We start from the raw sequence: 12,235 nt of genomic DNA, 5'->3' as shown, positions 1-12,235 counted from the left end.
AATGTTGGTTGACCTTATTAGCTATGGGAAGGAAGGGGGAAAGAGACCAAGGGTACACATTTGAACTGGGTTCTAATGTCCATTGTTACTTATGAACTATGTTTCTTGGGCAAGATCCTCAACTTCTGGGAAGATCTATAAAAGAGGAAGAGGCCTAGGAAGTCATCATGGGACCAGTCTGTGCTATGGGGCTGTCACCTGGGAGACAACTGTGAGAACACTTTGGGGACTTGGAAGTGCTGTGTGCTGACATCCTTATCTCTGTCCATGGAAGAGATAGCTGCCTGCTCCCCCCTCCTGGCCTCACACACTCGGGAGACTGGGCAGACAAAGAGGGATTGACGGTGTGTCAGAGAGAGAGTCCCCACGTGACAGTCTTGATGGGCCGAACACTGTGTTTACACAACATTTTCTCTCACAGGTCTCTTTGACATTCAAAGCCTTAGATAGTTTTCTAGCTATTATGTCAGCCAACCTCCATAATATTTTAAGTATCCTTTCTCCTGTTGTCCTTCCAGATTTTTGGAGGGGAAATGTTACTAGTTGATAGAATCTGAAAGGCTCAGAAACACTCACCTGCCTGTTCCTCAACCTCAGTCCAAGCTTCCTCTTCAGGGAGCTACACTCCATCATTCTCTCCATGTCGACACCAGTGGAGTCCATCCTCTGGGTTCCCTTAGGCTGGGTTCCACCTCTACTTTTGCAGTTTTTGTAATTATTGACTTGTACTTTCTTGTCTTAACTATTGGCTCTTTGAAGGCTCCTTAAACACGGATTGTCTTCACCATTGTGTCCCTAGGAGAGCAGCCTGCATGTGGTAGGCAAGTAATCAGTGTTTGTTGAATGAATGGAAGTTCTTGTAGTAAAAGGTCACTTCAAAGCAGGGATACAGAAACGGGCAGGGTGGTGCGTGAAGTACGCGACCCCCCACTTTCCTTCTCTGGGACTGCTCTAGTGCTGTTGTAGGGGATTCCTTCTCTTGTAGCTAATTGGAGGTTCTGAATATTAAAAAAAAAAAAAAATCTCCTGCTTGAAAGGCTTTATTATTAAGGGAATAGTTGTAAGAAAATTGGTAAGATTTGGAGCGCTAACTATAACATCTTGCATTTATATAATGGTGGGAATAGAATTTTTCTAAACTGTAAACGTGAATTAAGTTAAATCACACAGATATTTTAGGTATACAAATTAGAAAGTCATTATCCCAAAGGAGAGCTGTTATTTTAATGTCTGATTAAAATACTTTATACAGGGATCAGAATCATTTAGAGAAAGGCATGAGTAGACCCTGAAATTCTTAACTTAAAAAAAATTGGGCTGTTGAACTCCACAAATATTATTTGGGTGAACATGGGTAAAACCTTTCCCTCCCACTTCTAAGTTCGAATCCTCTTGTATCCATTTCTACCTTTAAACTCTGGGCCAGCCGGTCATGCCATCAGGGCCCACCTATCTGTGCAAATGGGAGCAGTGGTTCTGGCTTTGGTCAGTTGGAGATTTCTTGGCCATAACTGAGCCACAGATTGCCAGTAAGGATGGAATTCTATTACTGAATTATTCCTTTTGAGCATTTATTGCTGAGGGTGGTTACTTGTAAGTATCTCTTTTGATTGACTTTGTGCTATTGATATTAAAGGCTGTTGCAGTCAGGCTGTGATGTAATTGGTAGCCAGACTTGGACCCTTTTCATGAAGCTAAAGACTTTACACTGAACATATTAGCCTTAGATAAATAAAGCCAAACAAAGCCCAATTTGTGAATTTCCTAATTTTTCTATAGCACAACAATTTGCATATTCAGTGTCTTTAAAAAAAATACCATCTATTCCTCCAAGTCTATTGAGGACAGATTCTAAGATCCCATAGGCTCCCTCTTCCTATACTCCCTTCTGAGAAATACAAAAAAAAGTAGCTAATTTTGGAACAGTGAGATTTTTGTTCTGCTTATGAGGGTAAGGGAGGGGACTTGGCTGGGTTTCTTGCTTCCTGAGGTCTGTGCTCTATTTCTTGTTCTCCTGGCATATTCCCACATTCAGCCATCCTAGATCGCCAGGGTGGTTGGAGAGGAGACATCTGACAGAGGTGTCCTCACCTTCAGGGCCAGAGACTCCCAATAAGCAGATGTCACAGCCAGAACCAGTGAGTGAATCTTTACTCCTTGGTTCCCCCTCTGAATCAAGCTTGTCTTCTCAAATACTAGAGCCAGTGTGTTGTCCTTAACATTTTCATGAGGTCTTCATTTGCTGTTATCAGGAGAAATCTGGAGAACAAACCTTTTTGATGCTCTCAACCTAGGGGTTCAGAAAAGATGGACCGTTCTTTACAAAATCCAAGTTGGGGGATGAATGAAAGCGATTAATTTTGATGTGACACGATGTCCTTGGAGGAAAGGTACACAATGAAATATATGAATGTATTTTTCCTCCATTTTTTTGTATGTGCTCTCCCTTGAAATTTCAGTTGCCAAATATTCAAACCTAGTTTGAGGTTCTTATGTTTCATTTTAGTAGTGAGCTGGAAAAACCAACCGAACACTTAACTTGAAATTTGTCTTACTATAGTTATCTTTAATAGAGGTGAAGCAGTGATGGTGTAGAGTTCTAACATCAGATATATTTAGTATTTCTGGTGGGCCTGTACCAATTATAGATGTTGTAGTATGTGGTTATATTTATAAATAGCACAAGGAGATACTTTTATTATGCCATCTTGGTATATTCTTTTTTTTGAAAGGTGACTAAAATTTTCTTTGAATATTTTTATCAATACCTACCTCTTTCCAAGGTTAACAAATCCAAAATCTCAGTGTTGTTACTGGACATGACATTTAAGGGAAAAAAAAAAAAAAATCAACACTGAATAGCTTTAAATTTTCTAGCATGTGGGTTAAAACTCTCAAAGTAGGAAATCTCAGCTTTGTTGTTTTTGTTTTTGTTTTTTCCCCCTGATGAAATTATGGGTACTATGGATTGCATGTCTGGATTGGGAGCCCAGCCTTGGTTGGGTCAAGTGAGGGCAGTGGGTGGGTTGGGCTATAAAGGTCATGACCCTGCTATGCGTGGGAGGGCATTATCCTTTGTAGCCCTTGGGAGATTCTTGCAGTGGAGTGTTGTTAATCCCACTGGGACTTGCCTGGCTTCTGAAGGGTTTCTCACTGCCTCATGATTACCTAGGGCCAAGTTAGGAATCAGAGAGGGGCCGCTGGCCTAAAAATAGTCACAGTTCGGGAGGAGGGCCTGAATGGCAGGGCGCCACCGCTCCCTTCTCACTGCCAGAAGATGGTGCCATAAGGAGACGGTCAAATGGGGAGCGTGTGCGTCCGAGGACAGGTGTGAAAAGTGTAGAGGAGAGTGAATAAAACTTTCTTCCTGGCTTCTAGAGGGGGAGATAAACATTTTAGAGATTGACTTTCAGAAACCCTTAGAGACAGTAAAAGCAAATATGGGAGGTGATTCTTTTTATGAGGTTGGGCTTAGTGGGGTATATTTCTAGATGTTTCTAATTTGTAAGAAAACATTTTGTATTTAATGTCGGTCGCAGATTGTTGAGGAATGGAAACCGTGATGTGCCTTGTTTCCCATAGTGCCCGAGAACACAAAGTGAAGCATCGTTTGAAAACTTGAAGGTGACAGGTCATTTCAACAAAGACAATTTTTTAAATTCAAGTGTAGTTGACATACATTATTAGACTAGTTTCAGATGTACAACACTGATTCAACATTTATATATTACGAAGCAACCACAGTAAATCTAGGTAACATCTGTCACTATACAAAGTTGTTGCAATATTAACTATATTCCCTATGCTGTACATTGCATTCTGTGTCTTCTTTTATAACTGGAAGTTTGTACCTTTTAACCCCTCTCCCCCATTTTACCCCTCTCCCTACTTCGCTCCCCTCTAGCAACCATCAGTTTGTTCTCTGTATTTATGATTCTGTTTCAGTTTAGCTTTGTTTTTGTTTTTTAAATAACACATATATGTGAAATCATTATATTGTCTTAGTCTGGCTTATTTCACTTAGTATAATACACTCTAGTAAAAGGCGAAAGATTTATGTGATCTGAAGAGAAACCAGAGTATCTCGAGGTCCATCTATATTGTCACAAATGGCAAGATTTCAGCCTTTTTATGGCTAAGTAATATTCCATTGTATATACCCCACATCCTCGTTATCCATTCATCTAATAATAGACACTTGGATTGCTCCCATATCTTGGCTATTGTAAGTATGCTGCAATAAACATAGGGGTGCATATATCTTTTCAACTTGGTGTTTCTTTCTTGGGATAAATACCCAGAAGTGGAATTGTCGACCGTATGGTAGTTCTCGTTTTAATTTTTTCCTTACCAACACTTGTTATATCTTCTTGATACTAGCTATTCGAACAGATATAAGGTGATATCTTGTGGTTTTCATTTGCATTTCCCTAATGATTACTGATGTTGAGCATCTTTTCATGTGTCTGTTGGCCGTCTGTATGTTTTCTTTGGAAAAATGCCTATTCAGGTCCTCTGCCCATTTTTAAAATTAGATTGTTGCTCTTTACGTACTGACTTGTAGGAGTGCTTTATATATATTGGGTATTAATCCCTTATTGGCTATATCATTGCATATATCTTCTGCCATTCAATAGGTTGCCTTTTCATTTCATTGATGGTTTCTTTTGCCGTGTAAAAGCTTTAACTTGATGTGGTCCCACTTATTTTTGCTTCTGTTGCCCTTGTCTGAGGGGACAGATCCCAAAAAAAAAAAAAAAATTGCTAAGGCTGATGTCAAAGAGATTATTTCCTATGTTTTCTTCTAGGATTTTTATGGTTTCAGGTCTAATGTTTAGGTCTTTAATCTGTTTTGAGTTTATTTTTATGTATGGTGTAAGAAAGTGGTCCAGTTTCATTCTTTCAGGTGCCCAGTTTTCCCAGCACCATTTTGAAGACTTTTTCCCCTTGTATGTTCTTGCCTTTTTTGTCACAGATTAATTAACCACATTTATTTCTGGGCTTTCTATTCTGTTCCGTGTGTGTGTGTGTGTGTGTGTGTGTGTGTGTGTGTGTACACCATACTGTTTTGATTACTATAGCTTTGTAGTATAGTTTGAAATCTGGGCACATTATGCCTTTAGCTTTGCAAGATTGCTTTGGCTATTTGGGTTCTTTTGTAGTTTGATAAAAATTTTAGGATTATTCTAGTTCTGGGAAAAGACACTATTGGTATTTTGATAGGGATTGCATTGAATCTCTAGATTGCTTTGGGTTGTATGGACATTTTTAACAATATTAATTCTTCCAAGCATGAGCTTGGCATATCTTTCCATTTATTTGTGTCAACTTCAATTTCTTTTATCAGTATCTTATTTCAGAGTACAGGTCTCTTACCTACTTGATTAAATTTACTGTGGACCTATGCATTTTAAACTGAAGTTTCTGGAAAGATTATTTAACATACTAACAACACTTCGGATACATCTGGTACACATTTTATGTTGAAGTCATATTGGTTAGAAGAAATTGCTGTCTGAAAGTGATAGACGGTCTTCCATTTGGTAGCTGTTTTCTGACTGGGTATGATAGATTCAACACTTAGTATTTATTTTCCAGTCTCCTTTTCTATTTAAGGTGAAACCAGATTACTTCAGATATTTAAAATATCTGTGGTCAAAAGACCAAGAGCTTTGTTTTCCCTCCCAGCCTCCAGGGTGACTGAGGAGGTCTGATGAGATAAGAGGTGGAGAGTATTTTGTTTGAACTCATTGATTTAGGGATGGGTGCTTATTGATTTTTTTTTTTTTTTTGAAAGGATTCTTTCACTGCATCTGAGCGTTGATTACTAAGTTTAAGTAATATTCTCTGATTTAGGGGTAGCAGGAGGACTTGCTTGACTTTGAAGATATTTCTTGTTACCTTCAGTGCAAAGGCTAATGTGTTGCTAATTGTTGTTCTATGTGAGTTTTTGTGTCCTGAGGGCCCACAGAGGACTTTTGAGAGGGGATTTGCAATGAGCTGAGTTACAATGCAGAGAACTCCTTCTGATTGCTTTGTGGAGAATGTATTGTAAGGAGGCAAGAGGCTAATGATTTACTCAGTCCTTCAGGGGAGAGAGATGAGTATCTTGGACCTGGAGTAATAGTGAAGGTGAGAAATAGTTGCATTTGGAATATATTTTGAAGGCGGTGCCTATTTTAATTGCTAATGAGGTGGTAGGGAAAGAGGGGAACAAGGCTGACTGCTAGGTTTTTGGTGTGATGATCAGCTTGGGCTCCTAGAGGCATCTTTTATTGAGAATAAGGAACACTGGGGCAAGAAAGAATTTGTGAGTCAAGAAGCCTGGAGTTCTTTTAGAGGCAGGAAGTTTGAGATGCCTGTTAGGTATACAGGGGCAAATGTTGAATTAACAGTTGGGTCATCAAATCTGGAGCTTTAGGGAAAGATCCGGGCAGTGAGATGCTTGTGGGGCTTGCCATGAAACAGAATGTATTTAAAACAAGATGATGAGTGTAAGAAGAGAGGAGCTAAGGGGCAGGAGCCATGAATTACTCCCAACATTAGGAGGTTGGTCAGAGAAGCCAGCAGAGGAATTTGCCAAGGAGCAGTCCGTGAGTTGAGGAGGATTAAAGCTAGGGGAGTGCCTCTGAAGCCAAGTGAAGGTGGTGTCTTGGGGCTCGAACCCTATAGTGGAAGAGTTTTGTTTACCAGAGGACACTTTTGTTCACTTTTTGGTAAGTAAATGTGTTTAGTGATCATTTAGAATCTTGATAAGCTTGAGGAAACCATGGTAAATTCAGCCAAAATTAAAAACAAGCACAATACATCTCTTGAAAACACCAGAACATGACATTTAATTATCGTTAGGCAGTCTCATTGCAGGGAACTGGATACATTCTGTTAATCACTTTTGAAATATCAGCAGTGGATGGAAGAACCATAATACTCTTTGAGGGCCCCCCAAATCCGCAACATTTTTTTTTGTATCTGGCCACTGCCCATAGTGCTGTTTTGAGAGCTTCATTTGCTTACTTAGGAAGCCCCATTCTACATCATATCAAAATATTAAAATATAACCACACTTCCTGCATTTAAACAGTTGAGTTGCTATTGAGTTGTTAACTGTTGATATACTAGTACATCTAAAATCTTTCCATGCTTTTTCTCTTCTCTGCTCCTTATTCCTCAGGTCTCCGCTAAACATGTGACTTGCTCAGAGACCTTCACCCTATAATAGCAACAGGAATGCCTGTGATTTTCTTCACTGACTACAATTTCTGTTTGTATAGTTGTTTGTTTTGTTCACTGTGTAGTAGCGCCTAGCAGAGTGTTGGGCATATGTGGGCACCTAATAAATGTGAATGAATGTCATCCAGTATTAGAAAACAGGTGCCTCAGTAGCTTTGGTTTGGTTTTCAAGCTCAGTGTCTTTATTTTTAAGTCAGATTGGCTGAGGTATCCTTTACTTACCGCAAAAATTGCCTTTTTAGGTGGGCAGTTCTTTGAACTTTGGCAAATATATCGTCAGCCACCATCAAAAAATAGAAATTTCTATCATGCAGTTTCTTTGTGTCCCTTTCAGCCTCTCTCCCCTGACTCCCAGGCAAACGCTGATCTCAGTCTTTCTTCATGGTTTTGCCCTTCCAGATACTATGTAAAGAGCATTACATGCCTTTTGTGTCTGGCATCTTTCACTTAGAGAAGTATCTCAAACACACAGGCTGTTGTTTGTATCAACGGTCTACCTTTTTCTTGCCAAGTGGTATTTCATTGTATGGATGTACTTCAGTTTTTCTTATTCAACCACTGGTGATGGACATTTATGTTGTTTCTAGTTTTTGGCGATTTATTAGCTTTTCCTTCCTGGTCTTAATTAGTAGACAGGAAATTAAAACGGCAATAGTGACCCACAGCCACAAACCCCTATTCATGTCTACTGTTTTCATTTTCCCATGTTTTTTTCTATGTGTTTTGCATGGTAATACTACTAAAACACACATTTTGCCTAGTTTTATAAACTGCATATTTTTAAAATGGTTGCATTTCATTGAGTCACTCTAATTTTCTAATCCTTGGTGACATTCAGATTGTTTCTAAGTCATCACAGTTGTAGAAAATGTGCTAACCATCATCTAAAGTGTTCCTATGATAAATTCTTGGCAAGAGTTTAAGACTCTTAATTTGAAAGTAATGGAAATCAATTCAAGCTAACCGGGGCAAAAAATGGATAGGTGTTAAAAGGGTATGGAATATTTCTCAGAAGTTAACGTCAAGGACATTGTCAGGAACCAAGTCAGGTCGGTCGTTCTTCTTCGTTGTTATTTCTGCTTCTCTTGGGGCTTTGGTAGCATTCTCTTTGCAGAGACTTGTTTCATCTGCTCCAGGGTGCATGACAGGAGGAGACTAACTCCACAGTGCTGGGATTTATGTTTTCCAGTCCAAGGACTTCCACAGACACACTCTGCCTGACTAGCTATTTCAAATCCAGTGGTGGGGGAGAGACAATCTGACCACATTGGAGGTAGTCGTCCACACCAGGACAGTTCACTGTTGTTCATACAGTGGAGCCCAGCTCAGTAAAAAGGAGGTGTTCTCAGAGAAAGGGGGTTCTTGTAAACTAATCCCACACTCAGACGTTACCATTTAAAGTAAGGTTACACAAAATCCATTTTATGACTATTCAAGTTGCTTTTCAAAAGGGTAATTACAGTATGGTCTTAGGAGAGAGTTGGGAGTATTACATGTATCTATTTTTTTATATTTGTATTTACATATTAAAAATCATTTAGGTACCTGTTTCCACAGCTCATATACTAAGATTAGAATAATACAGAGAAGGATTAGCATGGCCCCTTCCCAAGGATGACCCGCAACTTCATGAAGCATTTTGTATTTTTATAAGCTAAGTCCTGGTGATGTAATGTACAGCGTAGTGACTATAATTGATGATACTGTATTGCATGTTTAAAAGTTGCTTAGAGGATAGATCTTAAAAGTTTTCATCACAAGCAAAAAAGAGTTGTTTACCTCTTCTTGGTTTTGATCCATCCCCTCTGAGTGATGTTTAATGGATAGCTAAGAAGATCTGATCTAGTAGCATTTATTGAATGCTTGCTTTATGTTAAGCATCGTGTCTGAGACTTCTGTAAATACAAGGAAGTTTATTAGACAGCTCTTATTCTTGGAACCATGCAGTCAAGTTGAGATTTACTTAACCCTGGAGGAGTTTCTTATTAAGTGGTCCTTGAGTGGGAATGTTCCATATTCAGGTAGTTGTGTCAGTCTTTGTCTGGAAATAATATCAATATGGGTGCTAAATGGTTCAGTAAGAACGTCAGTACCTTGATTTAACTATGCAATGCCTGCCTAGAAACCTGTTCCTAAGTTGTGTGACCCATTGTGGGGTTATGTATCTTGTGCTCACTTTAAGTTTTAGGTCCTAGCTGGAGTCTGGAGTCCCCTAGCCTGGCCAGGCTGCTTTACCTGGAGTCTGCTTTATCTGGACTCACCCAGTGACTATCGGCAGGTCCCCCTGTGCGTCCGAGTGCCCCCTTCTTAATTTTAAACAACTCATATGTGGTACATAAGGAATAGTGCAGAGGACCACAGGGGAAGGGAGGGAAAACTGAATGGGAAAGAATCAGAGAGGGAGACAAACCATGAGAGACTCTGGACTCCGGGAACCAAACTGAGGGTTACAGAAGGGAGGGGGTTGGGGGGATGGGGTAACTGGGTGATGGGTATTGGGGAGGGCACGTGTGGTGATGGGCACTGGGTGTTGTGCACAACTGATGAATCGTTGAACACTGCATCAAAAACCAATAATATGCTGGGTAATAGAACATAATAATGAAAATAATAAATTAAAAGAAACTAAAGAAAAATAAAAGTCTTTGTCCGCAAATGCACTCTGGTTACTGTCATAATCTTACCCTTCTCTGAAATCATTTATTTTGTGACTTTATGTTGATACAATGAGAATTTTAATGAAGATTTTAACAGTGAAACTTGCCAAGTTAAGGTATCTGTTCACGTGTATAAGTGGATTCTTCGTATGTGATGGTCTAACTCAGAAGAGCTTCTCCCTGGCAGCTGGGTTGTACCACAGTGGTCAGCATGATGATGCATGCTAGAGTGTAGACCCTTCCATTTGTGGGTTTAATATTTGAGATACCAGATAGTTACAAGGCAGCCCCAAATTCTAAGATACCTAATACCGTATTTTTCTCCTATTCTGTAGATTGGGAAAGTTGAGGTTGCAATGAAGTTATGCTATTAGCTCTAGCTCTTCTGGTTTGTGGTTTTGATTTGTCCGTGGTAAAATATACATAACAAAATTTACCGTTTAAACCATTTTTAAGTATACAGATCAGCGGCATTAACTTAACTCATAATGTTGTGTAACCATCACCACAATCTAGTTCCAGAATTTTCCATGAACGCAAACAGAAACTTTGAACTCATTAAAGGGTAATTTTCCATTCAGTCTTCCACCAGCCCCTGGTAACCTCTATTCTACTGTTTGTATGAGTTTGACTATTTTGGTACCTCAAGTGAGAGGACTGCTACCATATTTGTCCTTTTGGTCTGGTTTATTTCATTTAGCATGTTTTCAAAGTTTATCTATTATAGCATGAGTCAGAATTTCCTTCCTTTTTTATGGCTGAATAATATTCCATTGTATTTATGTACCATATTTACTTTACTCATCTGTTGATGGACACTTGGATTGCTTCAACCTTGTGGTTATGAATAATGCTGCTGTGAACATGGGTGTACAAATACCTGTTCAAGTCCCTGCTTTTGGTCCTTTTGGGTATATACCTAGGAGTGGAATACAAGGTCGTATGGTAGTTCTATATTTAACTTTGTGAGAAGCCACCAGATCGTTTTCCACAGCTGCCGCATCATTTTACATTCTGACTATCAATTTGAGAGAGTTCGTTTCTTCACATCCTCACTAACATTTTGATAATAGCCATGCTAATGGGTGTGAAATGGTATCTCATGGTTTTGATTTGCATTTCCCGGAAGACTTTTGATGTTGAGTATCTTTTCATGCACTTATCAGCCATTTGTACTTGTTCTTGTTAGATTTTATTTTATTTGAAAGAGAGAGCACAAAGAGGGGGAGTGGCAGGCAGAGGGAGAAGCAGGCTCCCCTCTCAGTGGGGAGCCTGATGCGGGACTCAATCTCAGGACCCCGGGATCATGACCTGAGCTGAAGGCAGATGCTTAACCAACTGAGCCACCCAGGCACCCCGGAGAAATGTCTTTTCAAGTCCTTTTTCACATGATGTTAACATTTTGAATTAAATTTTCTGTTCCTTGGTTTCACTTCATAGTCCTATATATTAGCTTTCTTATTGTGTATTAAGAAAGTTAGATTGAGAGTGGGGAGGAAAGTTTTCATTTTGGTGGAAGATGTTAAAAAGTGACAGGTTTTTTTTTTTTTTTTTTAAAGGATAGATTTATTTGAGAGAGAGCATGTGCGTGCGAGTGTGGGGGAGGGGCAGAGGTAGAGGGAAAATCCCAAGCAGACTCCCCACTGAATGTGGAGCCTGACATGGGGCTCAATCTCACAACCCTGAGATCAGACCTGTGCTGAAACCGAGAGCTGGACACTTAACCGACCCAGGCGCCCCTGACAGATTTTATCTGTTGAAGCCAAATTTTGCTCTTGGTGTTTTCAGGTTGGCTGTGTGCTCCCATGCACGTGGACCAGGTAGGAGACCACCTGTCTAACTGGAATGAGGAAGGCCTGAAGCCTTATGTCTCGTTTGGGATTGTAAAGGGAGGAGGAGGAAGAGGTAGGGTGGAGAATGAGATTCCTTTCTCTTTCATCTCTTTATATTTTAGAAAGACAGAAACTTTCTCCCATTTTTTTTTCCACCCCCCCCCCCCCCCAGTTCCTCCACTCTCTTCTGACTCCTGAGACTGAAGATGATGGCGGCCAGAGTCAGGTAGCAAAGTAGCTTCTGTCATTCTCTTCCCTGACTGTGTTTTTTTCCCCACTGACACAATGCCCTACCCGGTGTTCAGCTTCTTGGTCTTTATACATACGTATAGTATGTCCGTATCTTAGTGGGAGATGTACTACACTTTAGTTTGGGGGCTAGCCTAGGAACCTAATCATCATTAGCATTTCTCTAGGAAAATGAATTTTGAGTTAGAATAAATTTCCAAATGAGCTTTGGAGGATAACGTGCTTGTAAGCTGGGGACTGCCTGTCCCAGCAGTATAGCACAAGGGT

The 12,235-nt window shown here is 39.9% G+C and overlaps 1 protein-coding gene and 1 non-coding gene across 10 annotated transcripts in view; both read left to right on the top strand.

Annotated features, from left to right (window-relative positions):
• The window catches only part of MTUS1 (microtubule associated scaffold protein 1), a 166,168-nt gene that overhangs the window by 10,867 nt on the left and 143,066 nt on the right, over nt 1–12,235 (top strand). The window lies entirely within an intron of this gene.
• On the top strand, nt 8,774–8,879 carry LOC118551644 (U6 spliceosomal RNA). Its single transcript, XR_004925174.1, has one exon. It is a non-coding gene; the product is annotated as a U6 spliceosomal RNA (small nuclear RNA).

Source organism: Halichoerus grypus, chromosome 3 (assembly GCF_964656455.1).
Source record: "Halichoerus grypus chromosome 3, mHalGry1.hap1.1, whole genome shotgun sequence".
In the NCBI taxonomy this organism is placed as follows: Eukaryota; Metazoa; Chordata; class Mammalia; order Carnivora; family Phocidae; genus Halichoerus; species Halichoerus grypus.
This window is presented reverse-complemented; position numbering and strand designations above follow the sequence as displayed.